Source organism: Octodon degus, unplaced genomic scaffold (assembly GCF_000260255.1).
Source record: "Octodon degus isolate 3935 unplaced genomic scaffold, OctDeg1.0 scaffold00116, whole genome shotgun sequence".
Taxonomy (NCBI): domain Eukaryota; kingdom Metazoa; phylum Chordata; class Mammalia; order Rodentia; family Octodontidae; genus Octodon; species Octodon degus.
Window position 1 is genome coordinate 7,871,901 of NW_004524692.1, and position 12,593 is coordinate 7,884,493.

General features: G+C 40.2%; 1 pseudogene; it reads right to left on the bottom strand.

Annotated features, from left to right (window-relative positions):
- Positions 1–357: 357 nt before the first annotated feature.
- Positions 358–9,150, bottom strand: LOC101563847 (annotated as a pseudogene).
- Between the last annotated feature and the right edge of the window lie 3,443 nt (positions 9,151–12,593).

The window sequence follows — 12,593 nt, forward strand, 5'->3', positions numbered from 1 at the left end:
GGCTCCAACATAGAGTCAAGCTTGAGAAGCCCTTATGCTAGTAAATAAGAAGGGTATGTAAGAAAAATCTGAAAGTATGTCTTGGATTCTCTTTTATTGATTTCATTAGGTGCAGATTCACAAGGAAAACAAAAGGTTAATAAAAAATTATTTTTCCATGTTGCTCTGTGACCCTTTCCTCAGACAGATCTTTCTTTATTTAGTTATCCACCAAAACATCACCAGTGCTTCATCCAGGGATTTCATTTAAAGGTTTTAAATTCCCACATGTGTGATGCTGCCTTTTTTCTTACTGAAGGGGTGAGTCTCTAAAAGCCCAGGGCATGAGACTCTTATCCTCATATTCTTGCCAAAAGTCTATATTAAGAGCCTCAGCAGAATCTTTCTAAGTTTTATGGAAAGTTTTCTGCAAATAACCCTGCACCAAGCTTCCTTGACCTCTTTGTTCTGCAAGGTGTGCACCACAGAGTTCACGAAGTGGGTAATGACAGTGTAGGTCACAGAGATCAGCTGGTCTTCAGCTCTGGTCTTCTCAGGCCTTGGCCTGAGGTAGTCAATGCAGGCATAGTTGTGGCAGGCAATGACCACAGTGAGGTGAGAGGTGCAGGTGGCAAAAGCCTTTCTTCTGTCCTCAGCAGAAGCAATCTTGAGGATGGTGGAAATCATCAGAACATAAGAGATGAGGACTGTAGAGATAGCTCAGTGGCATAAGTACCTGCCTGGGAAGTGCAAGGTCTTGAGTTCAACCTGTGGTACATAAGGGATGAAAACCAGACTCATAGGCACAACAAGTACCAGGACACTGATGATCAAAGTCAGAATCTCATTGACAGTAATGTCAACCCAGGAGAACTTCATCTCACAGGTGGGATTTCACAGAAGAACTAAGCCACCTTAGTGGCGTGAAAGGGCAACCTGAACAGGTCTATACTTGTATCATTGCTGCAATTAGTTACATTGCCCTCCAGCATAAGGATGTATAGTTCAAGGAACACCACAAAAGGGTCACCCAGTGCTTTTAGAGACTGGAGAAATCTTGGAAAATAAATCAGTGATGAGTGTAGTATAGTTCTCTCTTTGTTGAGTAATCATTAAATTGGAGATGGAGAAGAATAAAAGTCATGTAGTCTCAGAACTCATACACAATTCTGAAATTTATTGAATTAAATTGCCAACTGTAAGTGGGGAAAACATTTCATGGTGGATGTCAGTTCATCCTTGGGTTCCCTTAAATTTGCTTAAAGTGTTTTTTGCTCTATATTCATCTATTTCAATTTCCTATGCATCACAAAATGGGATAGTGTCCCACTTTCTCACTGTATAGCTGAATGTCTCTGGTTGGCTCATACCCTTTCTCTCTCTCACATACTAATGATTGTCTTCCTTTTCCCCTCTCACACAAACCCCCTATTTGTAGATCAATGCAGGTTTTCAGTCCTTCATGAAGTCACATTATACTCTGATGTTCTCATGTTTATTTGGCTTATTTTATACCTCTATCATTGCTGGCACTTCTCACACAAATACTCAGAGACTTTATAATGCCTCTTTTATCTTTTCATATTTCACTAGCTCAGGATAATACATGAATGAGGTGCTTGGAAACAATTTATTTGGAGATGGACTTCAGAATTCTTTCCTTTAAAGATTATGAATTATTTCTCATGTACATCTTTTAGAAAGTAGAGGTATAAACAATGCAGCAGGTTTTGTCTTGTTTTTAAGAAGGAACAGGAAAATCTTAACCAACACCGTCCTCTCCCTCCTGCTGTCTGAATGATGGAAGTCTACTTCATCACTGTTCACACCACTGATTCATGTATGTTATAAACTATGCTACATCTTTACCTGCCCTAAACTAGGAGGGAAATTTACAGCCAATATAACTTTGGGGAGAGGCACAGACCTATTTTTGAAGAGGTAAACAATTGTATCAGGTGCAATGCAATGAATTCAAGTGACTTTCACTGAAAGCAAAAGCAGACTGTGAATATGAAAAACAGTTACAATAAGGATAGATCATTTTGTTGAAGGATAAGGATTGATCTAATTTATGTAATATTTTACATTTTTGTCTCTTTAAACAGCAAGCTCCTGTTGGGTATTTAAATTATATTCTGATTTTCTTATGCATATTCAGAAAGTGACTTTTTGCATAAAGTAAATCACATCTGTGATGAAGGTTAGAAGGCTTGGAGATTGTCTTCAAGTTTATAACGATCTACTTAACAGAGGTTGATGGCCAGCTGTTAATCACTTATGCAAAGAATACTAAAAGAGGTTAAGACTGTAGTAGAGAATGTTTCCAAATAGAGAAAATCATTTGACACTAAAATATGTGGCTAAAGACATTAATCTTCTGGGAGGTCTCTAAGCAAACACTAGGTGGTCATCCAGCTATGGGTTGATATGGAACCACTGCACTGAAACCAGCCTAGTGGAGCTTTTGACAGTTCTGATGAGGGTCATGGGTGCTCTGAGCAATGTGGCAATGTTAAATGTCTTGCAACACATGTGAAAATTTTTCTCAAGGAAGAATTATACTGTTTCTCATACCAACAAGGTAAGAAATTGAGACACCAGGTTAGAGTATAGGCTGATGTAGCAGAAGTCCGTCTTGAGGTATAATGACATGGTTAGCATCTTTTATCTTTCAGGGCCTATAATTCTTTAAAGGAAATTGAAGTAATGCATCTTTATGAAGCCCCCTGTCTTACTACAATAAGTTGAAGTCAACTCATGGGTTATGAGCCCTATGTCACCCTTCTTTGCTAAAGAGCATTTATGTGATTCTGCTAGTTCCATGGCAGAATGCTGCTGAAGGCCAGAGAGGGAACAGGGAAGCATTGATTCCATGGTTCACAGTCTTCGGGCACAGGGAAGAGCAAGGTGGTCACAGAGCCTGCAACAGCACTAGGATCCAGCAGGCAGGGAAGAAACACTATTGCAAGAACATGTTCAGGCAGGCGTGGGAGGCAGACACTCTTCACAAGACCTCTATGTGAACAAGTCTTCAAAGCCATGGAAGATGCACTCCACAGATAAGACAGTTAGGTTTCTGGGGGTCACTCCTTGAAGACACCCTGAGAGCCATCCTGTGGGAATGATACAGGCAGCAGGTACCTTAAGGACTCATTCATTAAACATGGGACTTATCTTCCCAATCTTCAGGTTAGTGCTGGGGAGCCTAGGAGATTTTTTTTTCAAGTAGAAACAGCAGTAGAAGAAGCTGGTTTACTTGGTTGGATTTTACTTGTCTAAATAAACATATTGTGCTTTGTTTTTGTTTTTCCAGAACACCTTGGGACACATCATTGCAGCTCAAGCCTATTGCCAGACTGTCCTGAATCTCAGGAAGGGTAGGGCTTTGTACTCAGAGAGAGGAACCTTCTCCAGTGCAAGAACATGGTATTTTTTTTGGAGTCAGAGTGGTGAAACAGAGCCATTGTTTGACAGATGACAGATCATGCTGCATGTCTTTGTCTTGTGGCATTTAGAACTGAACATGCATAGTCTAGAGGAAATGAGGCTAAGTCTCTGAACACAGTTCTCTTTATCCAAAATCCTTCCCTTCTCTATTTGGCAAACTGCCTAGCTCCAAATTTACTTCCTGCTGAATGCTTTTCATGAGTTAGTTTATTGCTTCCTTAGCACTTTCTTAGTCTTGTTTGTGTCCGTTAATTCCTCACACACTTATTGTATAGCTAGATTCTGTACAAGTTGCTGGAAAGACAGAAATGAATGAGATGCTGCATTAATCTTATTGAAACTCACTTTTATTTGCTAGTGATAGATAATCACAATGAATGCAAGTGAACATCATATTCAACATAGCCAGGGAGGGGACCGCCCTTGTTTGCGCTCAGGTTCATTATGTAATCCTAATCATCTGTGTAGGTAAAGTGACTATAGGTTGCTAAAGGTTTTAAAGTATTTGGATTTTTAAAGAAGGATAAACTGAGGCATCCTTAGGTAAATGGATGTGCCTGAGACCATACTCTTCAGGGAAACAATTTAAACACACATTTAAATATCATGTTGTTTTCCTGTTATGAGAAACTGAAAGGGTGTAAGGACCAAAAATGTAAAATAGATATTGTGAAATATGAAGAAAATGTTCAAATGGGAAAGGAACCAAGGGATGGGGAAGGGGGAAAGGAAGGATGATGAAAGAAAAGAATAATAGGTGGAAAAGGTAACAATAAAGGTTTTATAAACAAGGAGGGGAGGAGAAGGTGAAGGGTGCAGAGAAGATTGGGAAAAAAAAAGAAGAAAGAAGATTTATCATATACAGGTGCCAATTCTCTAAGGTGAACACAATCATTATGTATACCTAAAATGTACCAATAAAATTAATTAAAAATAAAATATTTAGATTTTATTACTTATACAGATCTTTCAAGCTATTTTCATTTTTGCCTCATGTCCGTGGACTTCAAAACTCCTTAGCAATTGGCCTTTTAAGGAAATAAACCTTTTTATCAGTAGATGCCCTATGTTCTCTTCCTGTCTATCTGATGATTTTGGTTCCTTGATGGAAAAACATATACCCAGCACTGAGATTGGGTAGATTGATCAGGTAGTGGTGTGAAGATGGATTTGAGATTGGTGGGAAGAAGCATGGAAACCCAGTTAGGCTGCTGATGTGACAGAGATAACTGGGATTGATCTAGAAGGGTTGCAGTAGTGCCAGAGAGAAGGGATAGATGTGAGAGACTTTTCAACCAAATCAATATGGCTTATGCCCCAATCAATCTGTGGACAAAGGCAGAGGAAAGAACCTATCATTTCATGAACTTTCTGCAGGTTGATATATGCCATTTCCTTGATTACCCACACATATGCTTTTTAAGACCTAAGTATTGTAACAGATAAATTAAACAAAATTATTTCTATATTAATAGTCGATCATTAGATAGGATTTATGGTTATGGGTTCTTAACACAGAAAGAGCAGAGTCAGGGTTGAAAGCTCAATGCTTTATAGTATCATTGCTTTGGGACAATTAAAATGGTTTTAGAAAAGAAGAACTGGGTTAATGTTATAAAATGTAGTCCTAGGTGAAAAGGAGAGTATTGAACTTGAGCAGCAATTAAAATTGATTGGACACCTTCATAGATTTCTATCTCACTTAATGCTCCAAATGATCTTGTAAAAGCTGTAGTGTTATTTCAAACAACAGACGAGGCATGTATGGAAAGTCTGCTCTGCTGCTAACAGTGGTTGCATTACCATTCATTGCCAGAAATAATAAAAAAAAACATACAAAGGGTGACTACAGAAGTAAAGTTCACCAAATGCCGAACAATCCTATGAACTCCCATAGTTCTTCACACTGCTCTACCTGGGGCCCCATGTCAGTAGTTCTTATAGCTCATACATGGTACATAATGTAGTTTAGAATCTCAGAAATAGACTTCCAAATGATTGTTTGGAATTGTCAACAGGAGGCTTTCAAGGCCCTGAATAAGATAAACAACAGATTAATCTGAAGTTGCTAAAGGTCTCTCATGTAAACCATCACACTGTCTTCCTGTCACATAGAGCTGAGATGCCCAACTTCTCTGTATATCAAAGCTCCTTTTAAATTTCTAAATATTTCATGAGTCTTCCATTTGAAAATAGTTGGATAGAACTAGTTGTAACTGGTTAAACTTATTGATAGAGAAATAAATTCTGAGAAAGAGAACCAGCAATTTAGTAATTGGTACTTTCAAATAAATTAACATTACATTAAAAATAGATGCATATGTCCCTGTAAGAGTTTGTTCAGCCTAAATATAAGGATTGATGCACAAAAGACTCTCAAGCCTCTTTGCAGTAATTCTGGGTAACTAAGAGAGAATGATGCTATGGGGAATATTTGGTTAGCTTGCAAGTGAGAATAACATGGGAGAAGGAAATCTGAAGGACAATAGACACTGGCTGCAGGTGTGTCTGGAAAGCTAATTCTTGGAAGACCCCGAGAGAACAGTTCCCTTTAAGGCCACCTGGCAAGAGAAATCTCATTCACTCACTCACAGTTGTTCAAATCTTCCATGAAGTCTCTGCCAAGAGTAACTTTAATGTTGACCTCAGAATGACCTAACATGATGTGTGAAAGGGGTGTTTATGCAGGAGGTGCTAACAGCTACCACTGTTTCTCCTGTGTCCAGAAATGTCATTCTATATTGCTACTGATTCCTCATAGTAACCTGTATGTTGATATTGTCAGCTCCATGGTGCAGGGAGGAAGCAAAGGCCAAGCACTTTTTTGCTAGGGCATATGTACATATGTGTGGACCTACAGTGGAGACAATTTTCTCTTTGGGTCCAAACCTTATGAGCTGTGTATAATATCACACTGCTTGACTATCCTACTTAAGGTCATTGGTTCTTAGAGGAAAGTCATAGTATGCCAACCTTGGGAAAGAGGATAGGTTGTACAGGTTAGTGCACTGAAGCCTATCATTACCCAGAGTCCTTTGCCCCACTTGACTTACTCTTTGCTTTTCCTCTTTTTGCTTTATCTGAGTGGAGAAAAGGTGCATCAAAATGTTCAAGGAATGGACTCATACTAAAATACATAATTTATAGATATCCAAACTGTTTCTGGTGTCAAGGACAGCCTTAATTGGATTTGAGGGATTTATAAAGCTCTGATTTTGGGTACCATTCCTTCTACTAGTATGGAGTAGTGTAGTTTTGTTATTGTAAAGAAGACGAGGTATAAGAATCATCATGGGCTTATAATGTATCTATAGGCTCTGGAGCTACATTGCCTGTTTATATTCTGATTCTTTCACACAGAAGATGTGTGGCCTTGAAAAATTTACTTAACCTTCTCTGGTCTCAGTTGCATACCTGTAAAATAAGAATAACAATATACACCTCGTGGATTTCTGCTGATGGCTAAATGAATAAAGTGCTTAAAATAATGCCTATTCTCTAGGATACTTTCAATAAAAGTGTAAAAGAAGAGGTGTCATAAACAGGAGGAAATAGCCTCAAAGGCTTAAATAATAAAACTAAAAAGGATAAGAGGTTGTCTGCTGAGGTGAATGGCATCTTAGGTGCCCACAATTGTTTTCCTTCATTCCATGATTTAATAAATAATTTCAGAGCATCTTCTGTGCCCCAGACACTGTTCTAGATGCAATGGATGCTAAAAGAACACTCAGACCAAGCCTGCACAGTTGCTCTGTGAGTATAGATACCAGCTGGCCTAGAAAGCATTTTGTAGGAGCTAAACTTGAACAAGGAGCTGAATACAAGGGATTGGTGCAGGAAGGTCTGTCAGAGAAAAGCTAGTGAAAGAAGCAAGTTGGGAGAGTAAAAGCACGGTGAGCGTGTGCACTCAGCAGGAGTCTATCCTGAGCCTGGTCTAATGAAGGGCTCTAGAGCTGTACACTAGTGTTGAACTCATTTTGTGGCAAGTTGGGTAGTTCTGTGCCTTTTGAGTCATTCAAGCATTCACTGTGGGCTGACCCTTACAGAGGTGCAGTATGTATGAACTTATCTCCACCTTAGCCAATGAAAATTCTTCATAGAACAAGGCAGGTACAAGCAATCAGCATGTCACCATGTATTTAATCCTTAGGATGAAGCCCAGAAGCCTTAGGATCGGTGCCTCAGTCCAGGAAAGGGGACCTGAACAGAACAGACACAGAGCTGTTGTACTGCCCAGTGTATCTGGAAAGAGGGAAGAGGAGAAGATTGATAAGGGTTTTTCTTTTACAACTCTTCAATATGAAAGAAGGCATTTTATGACTTTTACTTGTTACACAAAGCTTAAATTTCTCAATCAAGTTGTAAACTGGCTGTCAGAGCTTCAGTTTGACATTTCTCTAGGATTCTTGGTGCAGTACAAGGCACAGGGTAAATAATGAGCAAATTTGTTGCTAACTGCAGTGTGAAGTGTAGCTTTGGAAGTGCCGGGGGTAAACAATGGAGAATACATTTTAGTGCCCTGATTTTTACACAGAGCAGATTCTCCCTACATAAATTCCTTTAATATGATGCTATATATTCTCTCCACCATTCTTGCTGGCTTACCAAACCTGGTGCTAAGGAATAATGGTTAATATTATAGTTCAGTAAAGGGAAATGTTTATCCTATTTGGTTTTCATCAAGCTTGTTAAATCCATCTGTCCAGCTTGTCAAATCTACCCAAACTTTTATTAATATTTCCCTTCCTTGTTTCACTTTATTTCTCTTGCTCTCAGGTGCTTCCCAGACCTGGCACCTGCTGTCCTCATACTGTCTTGTGTCTGGCTAGCTCTCTCCAGGTGACAACTCACTGTACTATTTTCTTTTCACTGTTTGAGACTGGTCAACATCTAAGACAGGGATTTCCTGCCCAGAGCTCTGAGCAAGATATCTTTGACTTCCTCGTTCCTCAGGATGTGCATGACAGAGTTCATCAGTGTGTGATCACATTGTAGGTCACAGAGATGAGTCTGTCCCTCAGGAATTTTGGTATTTGGGCTGGAGGTAGATGAAGAAGGCACGGCCATAGTGAATAATGACCACTGTAAGGTGGGAGGCATGTACAGCAAGTCTTTTTCCAGCCCTCAGCTGATGTTATCCTCAGGATGGTGGTGACAATGAGGACATAGGAGATGAAGGCCAAGATCACAGGCATGACAAGAACACAGATGATGATGAGCAAAGTGATACATTATTTGGAGGTAGTGACAGCACAGGTGAGCTTCATCAGGGGCCAGATATCGCTGAAGAAGTGAGAGATGATCCTCGTACCACAGCAGGGGCAGGCTGGATGCAGAAGATGCTTGAATGATAGCTGTGCTCAGGTCAGTGTTCCAGGATTCACTTGCCAGTTGTAGACAAGTCTTTCTGCCCATGATGAGTGAATACCACAGAAGGTTACAAATGGCCACATAAAGGGCATACTTCAATGTTGTGAGCAGGAAACAGTTGTTGACACTAAAAGTGAGATAGAAGAAGAGCTGGGTGGCACAGTCTGGAATGGAGATGGCTTGTTGGGCACTGAGAATCCTAGACAGCATTCAGGGAATGATGGCCACAGTGTAACAGGTGTTGGAGATGGACAGCAAGCTCAGGAAGAAGCACATGGGTGTGCAGAGTTGATGACTGAGGTGGATAACTGCGAAAACAATAGTATTGATGGCAAGGATCAGCAAGTACATACTAAAAGGATCACCCAGAGAATCAGTGTATGGTGCCAGTCAAAAATGGAGAAAGCAAGGCTGACCAGATACCTCAACAGACTTAGGCAAGTGCAGGGACTGGGGTTCGATCCCCACAACCACATGCAATGTCAGCCCTGCCCCCCTGGGGTGCGCTGAGATGGTGATTATAACTGGGAGTAGTGATGTGTGCCTGTGATCCCAGCACTTGTGAGACTGAAAACAGGAGGATCACTATGAGTCTGATCTCTATAGTGAGACCCTGTAGACCCTGTACTAAATACATTTTAAAAAATGGAGAAAGCTGCAAAGGAAAACTGTCCCAGCTGTGAAACTGACCCTTGACATTGAGGAAATAGTGGGTCTGAAAGAGAGGAAGCAGGGAGGTTGCATGTTCAGGTTGGAAGTTGGAGGTTATCTCTAGGTCATCATCAGCTATGTGCATGCATGGAATCAAAAAGAGTGTAGCTGTGGGTTCAGAAACATTCAACATGCAGGTACTGGCCAGATACCTGAAGCTCTCTCCAGGTTCTAAAGGGTTTAGAGCTGGGGAAAAATACAATAAGGAAATAAGCAAGAGCAACTATGTAAAGAAAATTCTAGAAACTCCTCATTAACATGAATAAGAGTAGTAGGTCAGAGAAAGTCCTGGAAGGAGTGTGCAGAGACTGGATGCAACCTGGTGTAAACCAGCAAGGACCCATCATATGTCAGAGGCCTGTAGCAAAGGAGCAGACCTACAGAATGAGTTAGGTCAAGCCTGGGACAGCTCTTACATGAGGCATTCTCCAGGGGACCTGAGACCAGCTCCAATTCTGTACCAAAGGACTTCTACTAGACAAACCAAGGTATAAAACACTCCTTCTTCTTAGCATTCAAATTTAAAATACCTAATATCTGGAATAAGGCGGTGAGAGGTCACACTACATGTTTTTCTTTTGAGTACATTTATGTGGACCCAGAAAATCCTGTGGTCCAGGGCCAAATCCCCTTTTCACCCTTGCTTTCCTCCTATACATACTGCACAACATTTTTTTTTTATTACCTACATCTCTATCATCCTGGGTGGAGGCTGTTTTTGTTTCTACTTTCTAATCTCTAATTCAGCACAATAAATGTTCTGAAACTTTGCAATGCCAGTAGCTATAAAATAACAACCATTAAAACACAACAAAATATTTAAGTTTATAGAAATCTCTGGCTTTAGCCCCTGTATAAATAGGAAGTGGCTTGATTCTCTGTGCTCATTTCATTTGTCTCCATTTGCTCACCTATAAAATAAAGCATAGTATCTACACCATCCTGTTGCTATGGAGATTATCTGAATTACTACATACAATTTTCCAAGCTCAGTACTTGATACATAGCAGTAAAACAATACATTATATTTTTGCTTCCCCCTTTACCATCCCCCTCATCCTCTCCCCATGACTTAGGGGTCTAACTTTTGTGTTTTGGGGCCACCTAGACCCAAGCATGTAAATATGTACTTTCTGTCTGTCTGTCTCTGTCTGATATTTGTGGATGGTTGCTGCTATTAATTTTTTCAACTTCTATCAATTGAAAGGTCTAATCTTTCCTTTCCATGCCCAGTTCCTGCCCAAGTCTGTATTCTGAAATGTGTGGTGGGGGGGAGGGGTGGTATGGAGTCAAAACAGCTCCAGCTGCTGTTGCATCTCATGTAACCTCAAACATTTCTCATGTCTTTATGCCATTCCGTTTCTTTGCCTGAGAAATGAAGAGTATGAGATCTATCTCAAAGACTGGTGTGAAGAGACCATGAGAAGATGTGTACATAGGCATTTGGCAGAGTCTGCTGTAGAGCATGCTTTTAATAAATGATATCCAGAGAGACATAGGATCATTCATCTCAAAATATGAATATTTGAGGTCATTGTTTTTATCTTTTATATTTCAAATAGAACGAAAGGTTGAGCTCCTTCTCTGCCACTTTTCTCCCAAACCTGACTTCGAGGGTACAACATGGTCTTCATCCAGCTAGTATTTGTATGTAGCTAGAGGAGGCATTTCCAACATTTAGAGGTGTGAAAACAAGACATCAGGGGAGGAAAGACAATAGTGAAGGAGGGTAGAGAACCTCAAGGGTGAGAGGAGGATCTGAGTTGTTGTTGGCTAGGGTAAACCCTCCAAGTGCTCCCCCAACAACTTAACAGAAATGGGCATCTTACTTCAATTATTCACTCTTGCAAACCTGGGACCTCTGCCAGCCACTCACTGACCTGTTAACTCCTGGACTTTGCTTAAAATATGGGTCAGGAAAAAGAGGATGGTGAAGACTTCTGTGTTCAGAGAGAATGTCTTTTCCATGTAAAAGGGGAAGACTAGATTCATTCCATGAGAGTCAGATTTCCATTACTGTCTTCAGGCCCCACATACTATTAAGGTGACACAAAGGATGGAAAACAGAACTGGATGGAGACAGAGCTGGATATTCCTCATCCCCTGGCTCACTCACTGTGACACTATGAAGATATTTTACTTAAACTCTTTGAAAGCTCTGTCTAAAATTCTCTATGACTAGTGGCATTGCAAGGTGATTTTTTTCAGTATTTATTCTGATTCTTAAGTTTTGTAAGAGCATTTTCCCCCACTTACAGATACTCCAAGGAAAGAAAAGAAGTAACATCCCACTACACCAGGGTCATAGGCTACACAATTGATCACAGAAGAATCTCTGCTGCATCCTCATGAAGTGTGACTTGTGTAGCACTGGTCTTCAACATTTAGAAGAGTAAACTCAAAACTATGTTTCCAGGAACCATATTCTGTTCTGTTGACACTGATATTCTTTCAAAGGGGAAGGAAGACCAGAAGAGAAACACAGAGCTTACCAGAGCCTTTCAGCTAATTCCTTTCCCTGATTAGTCAGATTTGGGAACAGCAAACACATTGAAAACAGCATAGGCTCTCCTGTGCCTCTCTGTGGACCTGTTTCTTTACATTTGGATTGCGCACTATCTGCAAAGGCCTTTCTCTTGGGTCCCAGATCTCTAGAGTCCCTGTCTCCAAGCAATGATGACCCCTTAGGAATGATAGCAAGATCCAAATGGCAGGATGTCTAGGGATCTCATTAAAAGGGACTCATCAACCCACTCACATAGATAGAAAAATCTAGAGTTTACCACAGGAACAAATCCTTAGCTTCAGGACATGGTCCTCCCTGCTCAAGGGACCAAGGTGATCTTTTGCTTCTTCTTTTTTAAGTTTTTATTCATTTTAGTGAGAAAAAATAACAATGAAACAGTTTCAAGGCAGGTTATTAGGACAGTTACAATAATTAATACTTTGCATATTGTTGTCTTCGTAGTAGGTACACAGAGGACAAGATGCAGACATGATATTGTGTCTAAACAATATTAGTACAGACTTTTCTTCTCATTGAACTAATAGAAGGTGGCTATATATCTATCCTAACTACTTTT